Source organism: Chiloscyllium punctatum, chromosome 17, assembly GCF_047496795.1.
Source record: "Chiloscyllium punctatum isolate Juve2018m chromosome 17, sChiPun1.3, whole genome shotgun sequence".
NCBI classification, from domain to species: Eukaryota; Metazoa; Chordata; class Chondrichthyes; order Orectolobiformes; family Hemiscylliidae; genus Chiloscyllium; species Chiloscyllium punctatum.
In genome coordinates, this window is record NC_092755.1 from 23,677,829 (window position 1) to 23,694,570 (window position 16,742).

Sequence of the window (16,742 nt, forward strand, 5' to 3'; positions counted from 1 at the left end):
AGACGGGTAATAAAGTGTCCACTGCCGTCCACTGGAAAGCCACTGACGCTCATGGTTAATTTCCCTGCAGCCCCATATTCCCCATGTCCTTCAAGAACCCCATCACATCCTCCCAGTACTTCCAACCAGAAAGCATCTGTTGAATGACGCCTCCTTCCATTAGCATTGCTGCTGGCATGGCTTGCTTATTCCATGACCGTGGTTTCCAACCCACTGTGATTGCCTCACCTGTATTCGACCTATCACCCGTCCTTAACCCCTTGTCCCTTCCCGTCACTCAGAGCAGCGTTGTCAAGTTCTCTTTGCCATCACGTTTCATCCCACAGGCTTCTGCATTCAAAAGATCATTCCTGATCATTTCAGAAAACTCCAGCAGAATGCCAGCACCAAGCATATCTTTCCCTCACTTCCACGATCTGCATTTCTCAGGCATCATTCCCTCTGAAACTTTCAAGACCATTCCACAACCACTAAATCCATCCACTTCTCCATGGCACCTTCAGATGAAACTGCGGAAGGTGTGAAACCTGCCCCTTCACCTCTACCCTGCTCACAATCCAAGTGCCGAAACACTATTTCTAATGAAGCAGCATTTCCTCTGCACCTTCTCCAATCTTGTGAGTTGTATTCGCTGCACCCAATGTGGCGTACTCCTCCTTGGAGATTCCAAAATCAGATTTGGTGACGGCCTGGTCGCACACTTCTGATCTATGCACAAGCATTATTCCAACAATCTCATAAACGAACATTTAAATGCAGGATCCTGCTCGTATGCCTGTATCTGTCCTTGGCATGCTGCAATGATCCTGTGAATCACAGCATAAACTGGAGGAAGAAAGCTCATATTCAGACGAGGCACTTTTCAGATTTCTGAACTTAATAAGGTGTTCAAATTATAAACCATTTCTTCACTTTCATTTAGCTTGTGATCATGCCCTCTCTCCCCACCCCTTATCCCAGTGACTGCCCTTTCAGGTCTGACAGTAAGACATAGCATTGCTCTGTCTTTCTCACATACTGATAGCTTCATCTGAGCAATCACAATATTTTCTCCACCAGCACACACTGCACCCACGAACCTCCCCCAAAATATCATATAAATGCTGCCCGCTCCACTCTTCTTTCCAGTGCTGATGAAAAGTGATCGTGACTTGAAACGTTCACTTGGTCTCTCTTCTGTGATGCTGCCTGTCCCACTGAAATTTCCAATATTTTTTCTCAGTTCAGATGTCAGCATCTGCAATAAATTTCTCGTGACATGATCAAGAAGTTTGCAAATCATATGAAATTCGTAGCATAGTCAATAGTGAGGGGGAGAGCGTAAACTGGTGGAGAAAGTCAAAGATTACTTAGATGTGCAGAACAATAGGAAATGGAATTCAATTCATAAAATAATGAGACATGATGTACTCAATGTGTTTGAGAATCCAGCGCTTTTAATCCAAAGTGGAAAATAGAGTTATTGCGCAAAGAACATAGATCCGTATAGCACAGTACAGACCTTTCAGTCCTCGATGTTGTGCCGACTTTTTATGCTCCTCTAAGATCAAAGTAACTTGCATACCTTTCATGTTACGATCATCCATGTTCCAATCCAAAAGTTGCTGAAGTGACTTCAAAGTATGTGACGCGACTACCACTGCAGGCAATGCATTCCACGCAACCACCCCTCTCTGTGTAAAGAACCGGCCTTTAACATCTCCACTAAAGCTTCGTCCTGTCAGCAAAAATTATGCACTCCATGACAGTCATTTCCGCCTTAGAAAAAAGTCTCTTGCTCGCCAAACTACCTATGACTCTCATCATCTTGTACATATCTATAAAATCACCTCTCATTATTCTTCGCTCCAATGAGAGAAGCCCGAACGCCCTGAAACTTTCATCATAGGATATGCCCTCCAGTCCAAGTAGCATCCTGGTAATTATCCTATCCACCCTCTCTAAAGCTTCTACATTCTTCCTATAACGAGGTGACCAGAACTGAACACAATATTTCAAGTGGGTTGTAACAAGAGGTCTACAGAGCTGCAGCACAACATTGCGTATCTGAAACTGAATGTACCTGCATATGAAAGCCAGCACAACATACGTCTTATTTACAAATCTCTCAACTTGTTTGACGACTTTTAGGGATGGATGCATGGACGTGGACGCCAAGATCACTCTATTCTTACACACTGTCAAAGATTCGGCCTTTAATGCTGTCATCTGCATTCAGATTCGACCATACAATTTGAATTATTTCACACTTATCGAGGTTGAACTGCATCTGCGGATTCACAGCCCTGGTCTCCATTCCTTAAATGTCGCACTGCAACTTACAATACACCCCACACTATCCACAACTCCAAAACCCTTCGTGTCACAGCCAAATTTACTAAGCCACTCTTCCGCTTCCACATTCATGTCATTCACGCAGAGCCACCAATGGTCACTGAGCTTCAGTCTGAATACTTTCCATCTACTATCACTCTCTTTCATTCAATAACCTAGGAAATTCTGTGTTCATATAGCCAGATTTCCCTGTATCCCATCTCCCCTTACTTACTGAACCTCCTTGGTAATATCCATATACATAATATGCACTGCTCGACCTTCATTAATGTGTTTGTCATATCCTCAAAGAATTCAGTAAATCATGTGAGGCATGACCTGCACCGCACGAAGCCATGCTGACTAACTCTAATCAAGCCAATCTTTCCCAAATAATAAGAAATCCAGTCTCTCAGATTCCTCTGCAATAATATGCCCATCATTGAGGTAAGATTGTCTGTTCTGTAATGATTGGCATTAAACCTACTTCCTTTCATGTCCAAGGCAAAAACATTGGCCAACTTCCAATCATCTGGTACTACTCCAGTGGACAGTGAAGATGCAAAGACAATCGCCAAAGGCGCAGAAATGTATTCCCTCGCTTCCCGTGGTAAGGTTGGATATATTCCATTTGGACCAGGGGAATTATCTAACCTCAAGCTGCCAAACTTTCCAGCATATTCCCGTTCTTAACATCAGCCTGTCCAAGCATAACAGCCTGTTTCACGCTATCGTCACAAACGTCAAGATCCTCCTCACTCGTGAATACTGAAGGAAAGCATTCATGAAGGAAATCGCTATACTTATCCGACTCCATGCACCAATTCCCTCTACTATCGCTGATCGGCACTGTCCTCACTCGGCCATCTTCCTTTTCCTCACGTAAATGTGGAATGCCTTGGGGTTTCCCTTAATCCGAATGGACAAACCGTTTTCATGACTCCTTCTTGCTTTCGTAAGTCCATTCTTCAGTGTTTTCGTGGTTACCTTTTATCCTTCTCGAGCCGTGTATGATCCTTGCTTCCTCAGCCTTATGTAATCTTCCTTCTTCTTCTTGATGAGATGTTCCACATCTCTATCATCCAAGATTCTTTCACCTGATCATTCCTTCCTTGTCACATTGGGACAAATCTATGCCAAACAAACAGCAAGTTCTCCAAGAACACCCTTCACATTTATGTCGTGAATTTCTCTGAGAATACAAGCTCCCAATTTATGCTCGAATGTTCCTGTCTAATGGCATCATAGTTTCCCCGCCCACAATGAATTTTTTCCGATACTGTCTGGTCCTATGCCTTTCCATAACTATAGTAATGTTAGGAGAGTTATGATCACTTTCACAAAAATGCTCTCTCAACGAGAGGTATGACACCTGACCTGCTTCATTACGAATCTCCAAATCCAATATGCATCCCGCTCCCCCCCTTCCTCAGTCGGCCTTTCTACATATTGAGTCTGGACCCCTTCCTGGGCACACCTGAAAAAATATGATCCATGTTATGGAAGTTAGAGTTGCCCTTGAATAGAACCCCTTTACTTCTGCACCTTTACAAAACTTGATCCTCCGTGTCACTGTTGCTGTTGTGGGCTGTGTGGAAAACACCCAGTAATGTGATTGCTCCTTTCATGTATCTAACTCAAACTCATACTGTCTCAGTAGACAAAGTATTCGCGATGACCTCCCTTTCTGCAGCTCTGACACTGTCCCTGCAAGGCAATGCCACTCCCCCACCTCTTTGTCGTCATATATTTATTGAGTGGAATGGGCAAGTTGTTCTGAATATCTCCCGGCTGTTCAGTTCTTGCTTCTGTGTCAATGTGTGAAACATGCTTCTCAATGTGACAAACAAATGCAGAAAGTGGTGTAAAAACGCAGTAGATCCGGTGGCATTTGTGGAGAAAAATCAGAGTTCACGTTTTCGGTGCAGTGACCCTCACCAGCAGTAACCAACAATTTCAGATTTTGTTTCGTATTGCCAGCATCTCCAATTCTTCAACTTTTTTTGAATCTCTCCCACTGGTCCTGGTCTGACGGAGGTGGGGGTGTGGTTGGTGATTTCTAATTGGATAAAGCAGCCGTTGCACTGCCACTCAGATTGATTGCAAGTGCCAATGTCAGAGGTTGACTGCTCTGATTGCCTGAAAGGATGTGAGCCAAAGCGTGTTGTGGCATAATTATCGGATTGGTTAACATAGCTGTCAGTCATTTGTAGGCTGGTCTGATTTGTTGTTACAGCTATCAGTAACGGGTCAGGCCTCCCTCAAAGGCTGTGCGGTCGTGCAGACGAAAGACAGAGTTTTCTCAATGGTTCAGCGAGCCATTGCATGTCCGCAAAGCTCACTGATTGTCTACCACGGTTCTCTGGGTGGGTAAAAAACGAAAAACAACCTGCAGAAGTGACAATCTTAACTTAATTTGGAGAATTGTGAAGTGATGTTTTTAGGAAGGGAACAGGCAATCACAGTTATGCATCACGAACAAAAACAGAAATTGCTGTTAAAGCTCAGATGTTCTGGCACCACCTGTGGAGAGAAATCAGTGCTATCCTTTCGGGTCGAAAGACCATTCCTCTGAACTCGAAATTAACAACTGACCTGAGAAAAGGCAAAGTGACAGGTTGTCTCGAAAGTAAAGGCTGAGGCAGAAGACAATGAGTGAGAGAAGTTTTGTGTTTGGAAATTTGATTCCAAAGCGTCTTCTCAGAGGTTGGTAGTGGTTTCTCTTTTTTCTGTTATCACAACAGATGCAATTAACACATGACATAAAAACTAGCCAGATCTCTGATAGCGAGGATCAATTTCAAGCTTGGGCGACTTTCTGAGGAGAATTTGTACACTTTTCTCGTGTCTGCGTTGGTTTTGTCCGGTTGCTGCGGTTTTCTCCTACAGTTCAAAGTTGTGCATGCTTGGTGGATTGGCCATGCGAGATAATCCATAGTGTCTTGGGAATTACAAGCAAGGTAGATTAGTCATGGTAAATGCAGGGTTATCTGAATTGGGTGGGTTGCTCTTCGGATGGTTGGTGTTGTTCGGTAGGTAGAATGGCATGGTTCCACACTAAAATAATTCGAAGATTCTTGCAATGTTCATTCATACAGAGAAGAGTCAAATATAACTCTGTCTGGAGCTGTGTGAAGCTGTGTGTTTGGGAAGAGAGAAAGAAAAACAACACGTATTGTGGCTATGCAAGAATGGGGAAGCACAAATGTGGTGCAGTGCATAATTATTTTGGGTCGACCGAGTGCAAAACAGATAGAAATAGACAGAAGTAAGAGGTAACGTCAGGTACATGGAATAGGAGACAGATATATAGGATATGCTTGCACAGAGGTAGAGGAAGAGGAACGAAAGATAAAGACAGAAGGAAACACAGTGAGAGCTGGCTGGGGACAGAAAAGGAGAGAAATCTGCTCAACTGCTCTGTGAAGCCACTTTCCAAAGTTTGTCATAAACACTTGGAAGAAATTGCAGGTTCAACAGGTCTGTTTCTTGCTTTGTCTTTTCTGGCTTTATCTTTTCTGTTGCCTAGGTCATGCTCAGCTGTCGGTGCCATTTCATTTGTTTTTTGAGACATTGTAGCAATTGATAGAACTGACTGCCTTGCTCTTTCAGAGGGCAGTTAAGGATCTACCAACTGGCCTTGAGATTGGATTCAAATGTAGGCAGACCTGGTGAGCATGGCAGATTTCCTTCTCGGAAGGACATCTGAGAGCCAGTTGGATATTTCTGGAAACCAACAATAGTTTCACAGTGATCAGTGTATTCATAATTCCAAGAATTTCTGTGTGAAATATTCTGCAATCTGCCATGGTGGGATTCGAATCTGAGCATTACATGAGTTCCTGGATTAATCTGCAAATTATTCCAGACCAAATCAGCCCGTTAGCCCGTCACTCACGCCTCGATGACTTCTGACGCCAGCTGAACCCCTCCTTATCTGTTTAACCCTCTCCAGCCCAGACATCCGTCCCCTTCCACCTCTTTGATTGCTCACCCACCAGTTATACCTTTCCATATCTCTGTAACCTTCCACAGCTCCTAGACCCCTCTCACCTCTGACATCTGCTACACCCCTCCATATCTCTGTAACCCCCTCTAGCCCCAACACCTCTCCACTTCCTTATATTTGTAACAGCCTCCAGCCTAACATGCATCTTTGTCTCTGGCAACTCCTTCAGCACTTATTTGCCTCCGTTTTTCTGTAACGTTCTCCAATGCCTATAACTTGCCCCCTCTCTCTAAACTCAACCTGCCCGGACACGTTTCTCTTTCTTGAACCTCACTAACCCTTAGACACATCCCTATCTCTGTAAAATCTTTACACCTTCACTTATCTATGACTTCATCTACATCAGAGGAGAGGACGTTGAGAGGGTTGAGAAGAACAAGTTCCTCAGACCGACGATAACCAACATCCTGTCCTGGACGGCAGTTGTTGATACAATGGTTAAGAAGGCACATCAACACCACTTCTTCCTGAGGCAGCTTAGGAAGTTCGCCATGTCCATTATTATCTCAAGATCTTTTACAGATGCACCATGGAAAGCATAGTATCATGGCGCATAACGGCTTCAGCCGGCAACTGTTCAGCCGAGGACTGTCAGAAACTACAGAAGGTTGTGTGCAGAATCGAGCTCATCAGGAAAGTCAAGGTTTCATCCATGAACTACATTTACGCAGCTCATTACCACTTGAAAGACTGCCAACAAAATCATGCTCCCTCCGACCTCAGTAATATTCTCCTGCAACATCTTCCGTCAACCAGAAGATCCAGAAGCATGATCAGGCACCATCAGTTTCAAAAGCGGCTTCTTCCCTCCCGTTATCAGAATGTTGGATGGACTCCCTAACTTCAAATTTTGCTCATCTTGTTTATATTGATTTTGCTTCATGCATCGCTTGTGCAAAGAAAACATTCTGCCTCACTTTATCGAAACACTCTATGATGTATATGCTCGATTATTATGATCCAACAAATGCTGCTCGCAAACAAAGCACTGTACTTACGTACATCTGACTACAGTAAATCAAATTAAATAAGTCAGGCTCAAGGCGACACCCGATCCATTCAACACTTGCGAGCACAAACACCCGACTGATCTCTGTTAACTCCGAGAGCACCTGCATCCTTTACTATTTCCGTAACTTCTTCCAGCATTTACATCTCTGTCTATCTCTGGAAACCACATACACCCTGACATTTTTCCTTATCGCAGTAGTGATCTCCAGCAGCTACACTCCTCCATATATAGGGAACCGACTCCACAATCTTCATCATTCTCTATCTCAGTGATATACTCTGGCCCAACAACGCTTCGTTTGTTTCAGCATCTGCTCAAGTCCATTAACACCTTCTGTTACACCCTCTGACAGGTCCTCCAACCCAAGAGCCTCCCTTCTTGTGTAATTCCACACAACAGTAATGTCCATTTCTGGAACTTCCGCCAACATCGACAAACATCGAAATCTCTGAAAACTCTTCCAGCGGTCACACATCTCCCTATCGCTGTCATCTCCTTCAGATACTCCTGCCCTCTCTATCACTGCAAACTCCTCTCATCCTTGCCACTCCGGTCATCGCTAGAAACTCCTACAGTCCCTATACCCTTCAATATTACTGTTATCTGCTCCAATCCCCGTAAATCTACCTCTCACTGTTTCATCTTCCAGCCTGTGCAACGTTCGTTTTCGTTGTAACCTCTTCCAGCAACGACATCCCTTCCTATTAAATGCAGAATCGTAGGCTGATCAATACTACAGGCGATGGCTAGGTCCATGAACCTGTTCTGGAGTTTGCAAACACGCTTATGGAGAAAAGATTTAAACTTTAATGTCCGGATACTAACCCCCCCAATCCCGCCAAATCCCACCCCTCCCCCCCAAACACACACCATTGGCTATGTTATCTGTAATGTTGCTTTTTTAAAAAATTCTGCCTTTGTAACAAAGTTGATACCTGAGAATGGGGACATTGTACACTGTTTACAATTCTCGCGTGTTCATATTCATCAGGACACATGACAGTACAGCCTAATTCTGTTTCTAATTCGAGTATCAAATCTCCAGGTAGCCAAGTGTGTTAACTAAATAGTTCCATTATTTGTAGTCTTTTAACAAGTATTATTAGTTTGTTTTGTATGCTTCACTTTGAAAGAAAGTGTTGACAATATCATTACGTAATTCAATAAAACAATACTTCCAATTGGAAAGTGACATTTTGATGAATTGGCAGCGAGCCTATCTCCAAAGTACGAACGATGGGAACTCTTCTCAGACATATTGCCTTGAATCAGCTCTTGACCAAGGTTTCGTTCCTATCTCCTTTATAAAACGGTAGAACTCCTACAGTGTAGAAGCAGGCCTTTTATTCCCCAAGACGTACACACCAACCATCTGAAGGGTAACCCTACCAGACCAATTCCCTGACATATACCCGTGAATATAGCACCCCACCTGTGTATATTTGGATTGTGGGAGGAAACCGGTGCACATGAGAGAAACACGGACAGACATGGGGAAAATGTGATAACTCCACACAGACAGTCGCGCGATGGTGAAATCGATACTGAAGCCCTGACATGTGAGGCAGCAGTGCTTACCACTGAGCCATCATATCCTGGCACTAACAGTAATCATTCAATGTCGGTTTGAATGTAAAACCCCTCACTGGAAAATTAACTCTTCTCTCCCGATACTTGTGTCACCCAACATAGCTAACAATACTTTTCTAATCCAACTGCAGCGTAAATGTTGATAACAGAACGTCATCATTTCAATAAAAATAAGCAATTTGGCATGGACACTATGTTTTATTAATCTCGAGTACAAACACTGACCAATCTTGGATCACGAGAACGATATTTTCATCTGAGATACTCGGACTGGGCAAACATCAGATGATTATTTAGGATTATAAGGAGCTATTTCTGCGATTAGAAGCAGGAACGTACTGACGTGCGACATGTACTAACCACTTTTGGAAAGTCATGTCTGTAAATGCTTCAAAGTGTCGAAAACTTTCAAAGAAAATTCAGCCAGCAGTGGTCTTTGCTCAATGTATTTCATCATAGTCAAAATGACATTGAACTGAGTTCAGCAATTGACATGCCATTTATTTCTCGCAGTCTCTCACTTACACTCTCACGCATATTCTCTTACTCAGGCTTCACCCGAAAAAAATCTGCCATTTGTTTACATATCCAACGAATTTCCTTGTACATTAATCTGAATTTTCTGGTAGTCATAATCTTGGCTATCAAAATGGTTTGTTCAGGTATGTTTCATCAATTAATTCAGCGGGATTGTTTTTTAATGTATGGACCAAAATTTATTTCCCTTCAGTATTATATTGAAGCTGCTTTCCTGTGGTACCACAGTCACGACAGTGTCGGCAAAAAATAGTTGAAGGTGTGTGAAGGGGACAGGAGAGAGGGAATGCACAGGATTTTGACAATGGGACACCGAACGAATCGTCTTAGATACGGAGGGGTATTCTCTCAGAGAGTGAGATAACTGGCAGCGATATTGAACAGAGGATTACCTCACCTCTCCATACCTCACAGCAGCTGTCAAACCAGCTGTGCTTACTGAATTCCTGCAGCATTGCTGGCTGGACGGCTGTTTTTGCGATGTAGAGTGGCACCAACAGTGTGGGTCACTTCCCACACTGGCTGGTATCACCATGAAGTTCCTAAATTCCCACCATCACCACTAACCTGGGACATGGTAACCCTCAGGTTGAACTCACAAACAGTCGTTTATCATTAATAAGTGAGCAGCTTTATTGTCCATTGGGGTGATGGCATTTTTTTTTGAATGACGATACATTAATGTCATGATAGTGAGTGGCTTGTTAGGAAACATGCAGCTGGAGGTGTTCCCATGCTTCTCCTGCCTTTGTATTTAGAAATGTGTCAGTCGCAATTTGGAAGATGCTGCTTAAGGAACATCAGCGAATTTCTGCAATGAGTATTGTCAGTCATGCATAATGCTTCCACTGAACATTCGGTGGTCAATGTAATGCATGTATGCAGATATTTTACCAAATATGGCACCAATCAAATTGATGTGTGCCTTGCACAGTAGATGGTGGTGAGGCTTTCGGAGTTATGTGATGCATTACCCATGACAGTGTTCTTTACCTCAGATCTGCTCTTGGAGCCACAGTATTTAATCTGTGAGTCCAGTTCATTGTCTGCTCAATAGTAACTCCACGTTATTGATTACAATGGTTCACAAACAGCAAAGCCTCTGAATGTCAAGAGGTGGAACTTTAGTGATCTCGTATTCGAGGTGGTAATTGTTTTACATTTGTGTGGTACGCATTTTAATTGGCACTGATCAGCACAGCCTTGGATGTTTCTGAGATTTTGCATCATTGCGGCATGGAGTGCTGCAGTATGCAGGAATACTTCTGAAGATTGTGCAATTATTCGCAAACAGTCTAACTTATGGCACTTGTAATTGACAAGAGGTTTTTTTGTACAGTTACAAAAGACAGTTAGGTTTGGCTGTGGACAGCAGGTTTCTTTCCCTAAAGGACATTTATGAATTCGATGAATTTTACTTCAATTGACCATAGCTTTCTGTCAATATTAAAAGTCATGAAATGAACTGATTCAAAGCTGGCATCCTGCCTGAATTTGAGACCAACTTGAAAGTTTTGTGCCAATTACTCGATAAAGATATAAGTTTTAATATTATTTAGCGAATTATTAACTTGCTTCTACTTGATCCCGAGACAATGTGAATGCATTCAAATTAAGACCAGGCAATGGCATTACCATTGACTGCGAACAATTAAGAGAAAATCAAGATGGCTTAATGTATTTGCTCAGTGTGTAAGAAGCAAATTTTGACGATCAGAGGAATTGTTTCCCCATGCAAAAGAAAAAGTTAAGTAGTGAAAGAAGAATGTAAAAATACATTTCATGTACTCTGTGTGTGTGTGTGTGTGTGTGTGTGTGTGTGTACCCGCGCGCGCGCGAGAGAGAGAGAGAGAGAGAGAGAGAGAGAGAGAGACGTTCTATACTGCCCATAGTGTCCAGAGATGTGCAGGATAGCTGGATTGGACAAGGGAAATGAGAGGAAACAATGATAGGGCAAAGGGTGGGTCAAGTTGGATGCTGTACAGTGAGTCGGTGTGGAATCGTTTTACATGTGGCCTGCGTCCACAGTGTACAATTCTCATGTTCGAAAATCGGCTTTTCCTTAGTCTGAAAGGACTTCGCCATGTGTTTATGCAAAAAAATAATTCGGAAATCAAGGTGCTTGGAACACATTTTGTCCTCCCTTTGTAGGGTTGGGAAACCGAATGGGAAGTGAAAGAGTTAAAAGAAAACGAAACTCGCTCAATCTCTCACCATTTATATGATGCGAGCAGATATTGCAGATTTTGGAGACCTTAAATGTGTAAAGATTCTGATATGCATAGGATATATAACCAAGGGAACAACGGAAAATATTACAGGGACTCTGACTGAAGCATTCAATTCCTCCTCAGCCACGCTGGGGTGGGGACGCGGAGAGGTAGCGGGGGTGCTAGAGGACTGGAGGACAGTTGGTGTTTTTCCATTTTTGAAGAAAGAGGTGGAGATCGAACAGGAATAACAGGCTACTGAGTTTCACATCAGTGTTCAGGACACGATTGGAGAAAAGAAAACCAAAGGATAGAATTAATCTCCGTTTAGTGTGGAATGTTTTCAGCATGGATAGTCAGGACGGTTTCGTCAGAGTGTCACATGCCTCATCAATCTGGTGAGGTTTTTCGATGAGGTGGCCAGATCTGTCGATAATGGTTGGGCAGATGAAGTACTTCATAGCAATTGAGCAAAGCCTTTGACAAGTTCGCACATGGGGGACTGAGAAAGTGTGTGTGTGTTTTACGGAGTGGGTGTGGCTGGGGAATGGGGAGATGCAGTTGATGAGGTTGGGAATGTGAAATAGGATTTTTGATGATACTATCATTGTCTGGGTCGTTGTGAGGGAGGTATATTTTCTTAGGTGAGAGATAGAAATAGAGAGATTGGTCAGATGGGCAGATGAGTGGTTGATGAAATGTAATCCTTCTGAAATGTTAGATGATGCACTTTAAAAGAAACCCAGTCACCAGAAAAGGGTATACTCAATGAATAGTCCGACATTAGGAAGGACAGAGGATCCGAACGGATTTGAGGTGCTGTTGACAGATCCCTGCAGGTGGAATGACAGGATACTGGGGTAGTTTAGAATGCTTATACGACACTCGCCTTTTTCAGTCGATGCATAGGTTCTAAGGAGAAAGTGAGGACTGCAGATGTTGGAGATCAGAGTCAAACAGTGTGGCGCTGGGAGAGCACAGCAGAACAGACGGTAACAGAGGACTTGGAAAGTCGACTTTTCGGGCATAATACCTTCATCAGAAATGTGGGAGGATTATAAAAGGAGAGTGCATGTTGAAGCTGTACCGAACTTTGTTTAATCCACAGTTGGAGTATTTGTGTAGTTCTGGAGACTGCACCATAGGAAGGGTGTGATTGCACTGGAGGACGTGCACTGGAGATTCAACAGAATGGTGCTCAGTTTGCAACAATTTAGCTGTGCAGAAGGAGGGTGGATAAGTTCGGAGTGAATTATCGAGAGCAGGTGTATAACTTATAAGGGGCATGGACAGTGTGAATCCAAAGTAGCTGTTTCTCTCAGTCCAAGTGTCAGGAACAAGGTTGTATAATTCTATGTGAAAGGCAGGAGGTTCACAGTGGACATGAGGAAAATTCCTTTCTTCCAGAGAATGGTATTTGCCTGAAATGCACTGTCTGGGAGGGTGTTTGAGATGGGAAAACATACACACTTTTAAAATTACTTGGATGAGCTTTTGAAATGTCATAACATTGAAGTCTATAGGCCAAGTGGTTGAAAGTGGGATTAATGTAGATTTAGATTCATTTTGGTGGAATGAACACGACGGGTCGAAGGGTCACTTGTATTATGTATCATTCTGTCATTCTGGATTCTGAAGTCAAAGGTCTAAATCTTTTCTGTTTAGTTTTTGCATTTGTTTTGCGAACTATATCACTTAGTACACGTACCAACTGTTGTGGTTTCTGTCAGCTTCAGGTTCTGATTGAGAGTGCTCATTCACAGATCGAATTTCCCAAATGTGTTGTAAAATTGGATTAACAAGAAAAATAGGGATACAACAATATGCAATAGAACAGCTCTTAAAAAGGTCCACCGCGCGAACTATTGAATGACTGTAAAGCCTGATCAAAATGAATGCCGCCACTGAAAAGAATATCGAAAAATATTTTGGTATTGATGGGACGAACTATATATGATTTTGTACAAGCATTGAAGTTTGAAGAAGATTTACAATTAATATTAGAGATCTAACAGGATGAGATTAATCTAGTCTTTGGGGTATTTCAATTACAGGCTTAAATCTCAATTACATCACAAATTTAAAATAAACCTTCTGTCATACATTGTTTGTTAAAAATGTTGGATAAAAATTCAATGTTTCCCAGTGGAGCACCACATGATATAAAATAATAACTTTTGAACTGTGTCAGCGCCAGGTAATTCTCCAATTCAGACAGACTCTCAGCAGCAGGACGTCAAAGGCTATTTCACAAACAGCAAAATGTATGTTCCAAGGATAATGATAGAAAAAATTTACTATACCACCTTGGCCATTTTTGGTATTCCTGGTAAGTCTTGAAACAATTTATTTTTAAAAATCTCTGCATTAAATCATACTTACTTCCACTCTATGATTAATAGTTATCTCCTTTCCATTTAGCATGGCAAATACCGATGGCAGATGACAATGCCCCCACTTACTGATTTTAATGTGAATAGTTTATTGATTAGGAGGATCCTCAGTAATGTGCAGCATTACATTTTCACTATGCCGCGCAGAATGGGTTGGCACTGAGGCCACACTGATGGAGTTTGAATGAGTACTGACTTTGGATGGTCGAGAGAGTGTTGAGGAAGACCGATCTCTCTCCGTAGTAGCTCAAACCTGACTATCAGTCAGATGGTTTTTGTAACGACCGACATCTTAGTAACCTCTGAGTAAGGTGTTCCAAATTCCTTGATGCAAAGGTATTTTGTTCGTGGATCTCTCTCAGGTATCTTGGTCAAACTGGGAGAGCAGATGCCAGGTGGGCAATGTTTGGTTTGAGTCATTACGGAGTGATAAGTGATGGCTTTGAACATCTTGTGTGTTTTCGTCAATCAGTGGGTGTGTGGGGCCACGACATATGTGAGGACAGATTGCTGGGAGGGGTGTTCAGCACAGGGTTCCAAAAATGATGTGTATTTCTGGATTGTTTGTTTCCACAAAAGACATGTGAGTCGTGCCATTTGTAAAGAGAGGCACTGTACTGTAGGGCAGAGTCGAATATGAAAAATATTGCGACCTTGAATTTTGTGACAGCAGCAATCCAACAGTTGTGAAACAGGTTTTTCAAACAAGATATTTCCCAACTATCCCTTTGTTGAGTTATATTTCGATGTTCCCCTTACGATACTGGTCTATTTGAATGGTATATAAGGGCATTTGGGCATTTGATTGGGATTGTTACTCCGTATTTGGATCTGAATTTACGTTTATATTTATTATTATTTTTATTATTGTCGCTGTCATTTTTCCAGTTCTGACGTTTAGGAGATGAACCTCCTGGATATAGTTTAGACCAATTCACTGTGAAACCGTCGTGTTATACGTTGGACTGCAGTTCTGTGTCAATTTTGAGAAATTCCTGTTATTGTACCCCATCTAGAGGACTCAGAACTTTGGAGATTGTGTGGTACAACAGATTTTCCTGATGGAAGAGAAGTCGATTTGGGGTGACTGAAGTACAATTTAAGATATTTCAGATTATTTTACTGTTCCAAGGTTCCAATAAGGCTCAAAAATATCTGGCAAAATGGAGTAAAATTTAGAGCTGCTGCGTGTGCCGATGTTCAGAATTGAGGGGATTGGTGAGTTAGACAACGCATCAGGGTCACCAATTGATTTCTAATCCAACAGCAGCGCATTGCTACAATAATCTGTACCGTTTGTCGACCCAGCTTTGAATGACGTTCTTTGCCACATGGTGTGGGGTATCAACGCCGTTTTCATGCGGCGTGTCTGTCCAAGCAGTGATTTCGATTAACACCACACAGACAAATTTATATAGAGGTATAAATGCCAACAATTATAATTGCTTTGCTATATCGATGCCATATCGATGTATTTCAAGATCTTGTTGGCCGATTTGAGCTAATCTACTTCTTAATAACGTCACATGTTCCTTGTTTTCTGAATGATCGGAAAGCAGAGTTGAGTGGGATTGACTACTCACCTGTGTTTAGTATGTGGGAACTTGCTTATGACTAAACCTGTGCTGGGTGTGGATGACCATTCTGGGCATTGACCCCCCGCAGGGCAGTTCAGCATGTTCAGCTCCTTCTGCTTCGATGAAATGTTTCATATTTTTCGAATTACTGTTTGAAGTGGGGTGATTTATTGATGATCACATTTAGGTGCTGAGCTGTCCCGGAAAGTTTTGAGGCAACTGAGGATTGAGATTATCTTGATGGTGAGAGAGAAGTAAGAATACAGGGACCTGCTGTTTTGTCCAATTGTCAGGGTTGCCACATCAACACTGCTTGCTGGGATATATCTGGCACAGCGTTTGTTGCATCACGGGAGTGGATCAGACAATTTGATGCAATAATGGCCTGTCTTATTCCATTCCAAAATGGTTCATTTGAAGGAAAATGGAGACTTGTTAGTCAAATGAATTTTATTTTCTACCCAATAAGCCTCTGTAAGTTTCACAGAACACAGATTACTATCATCATGCCAGAGGTGAGAACAACACAGCACACTGAGAGTTCTGGGGCAAAAACATTCCTCGATGGGCTCTTGGAGTAGAATCGTGTCTTGACGTTTTGTCTTTACTTCGCCAGAGCATCTTACACCCTGATATGGAGTGCTGTCTGAATGCTGATCCATTGACATGCATAATGGTTAAATTTAACACTCCACTTACTGGGCATTGGCCTGGTTCTTCATGTGTAATATAAATGTTTGCGGTTAATATTTCCAAACCATCACTATCGTGTAACTTCTCAATTGGAATGAAGAAAACATTTTGTCTGCAGCTTTCAGGCACTCCATATTATCCCGCGATCGACTGGGATGTTGTGTACAATTGATCTAGATCTCCACGAATTACACTGTTTGAAGTGCTTACTGATTGTGTAATTGTACTGAACAAGGATCACGAACTTCAGTCCAGATCCCCTGGCTCCAGTGGCCACATTGTACTAGGAGGATATTCCATTGTCGAATTGCACTGAGTGTGGGTAACTGCTGAAATAGAAACTTATGACGCAGCATTCTTGCGTTTCTGTGGTGACCTGTAAATGCAGCATTGTCGTAAGTGTGGAGC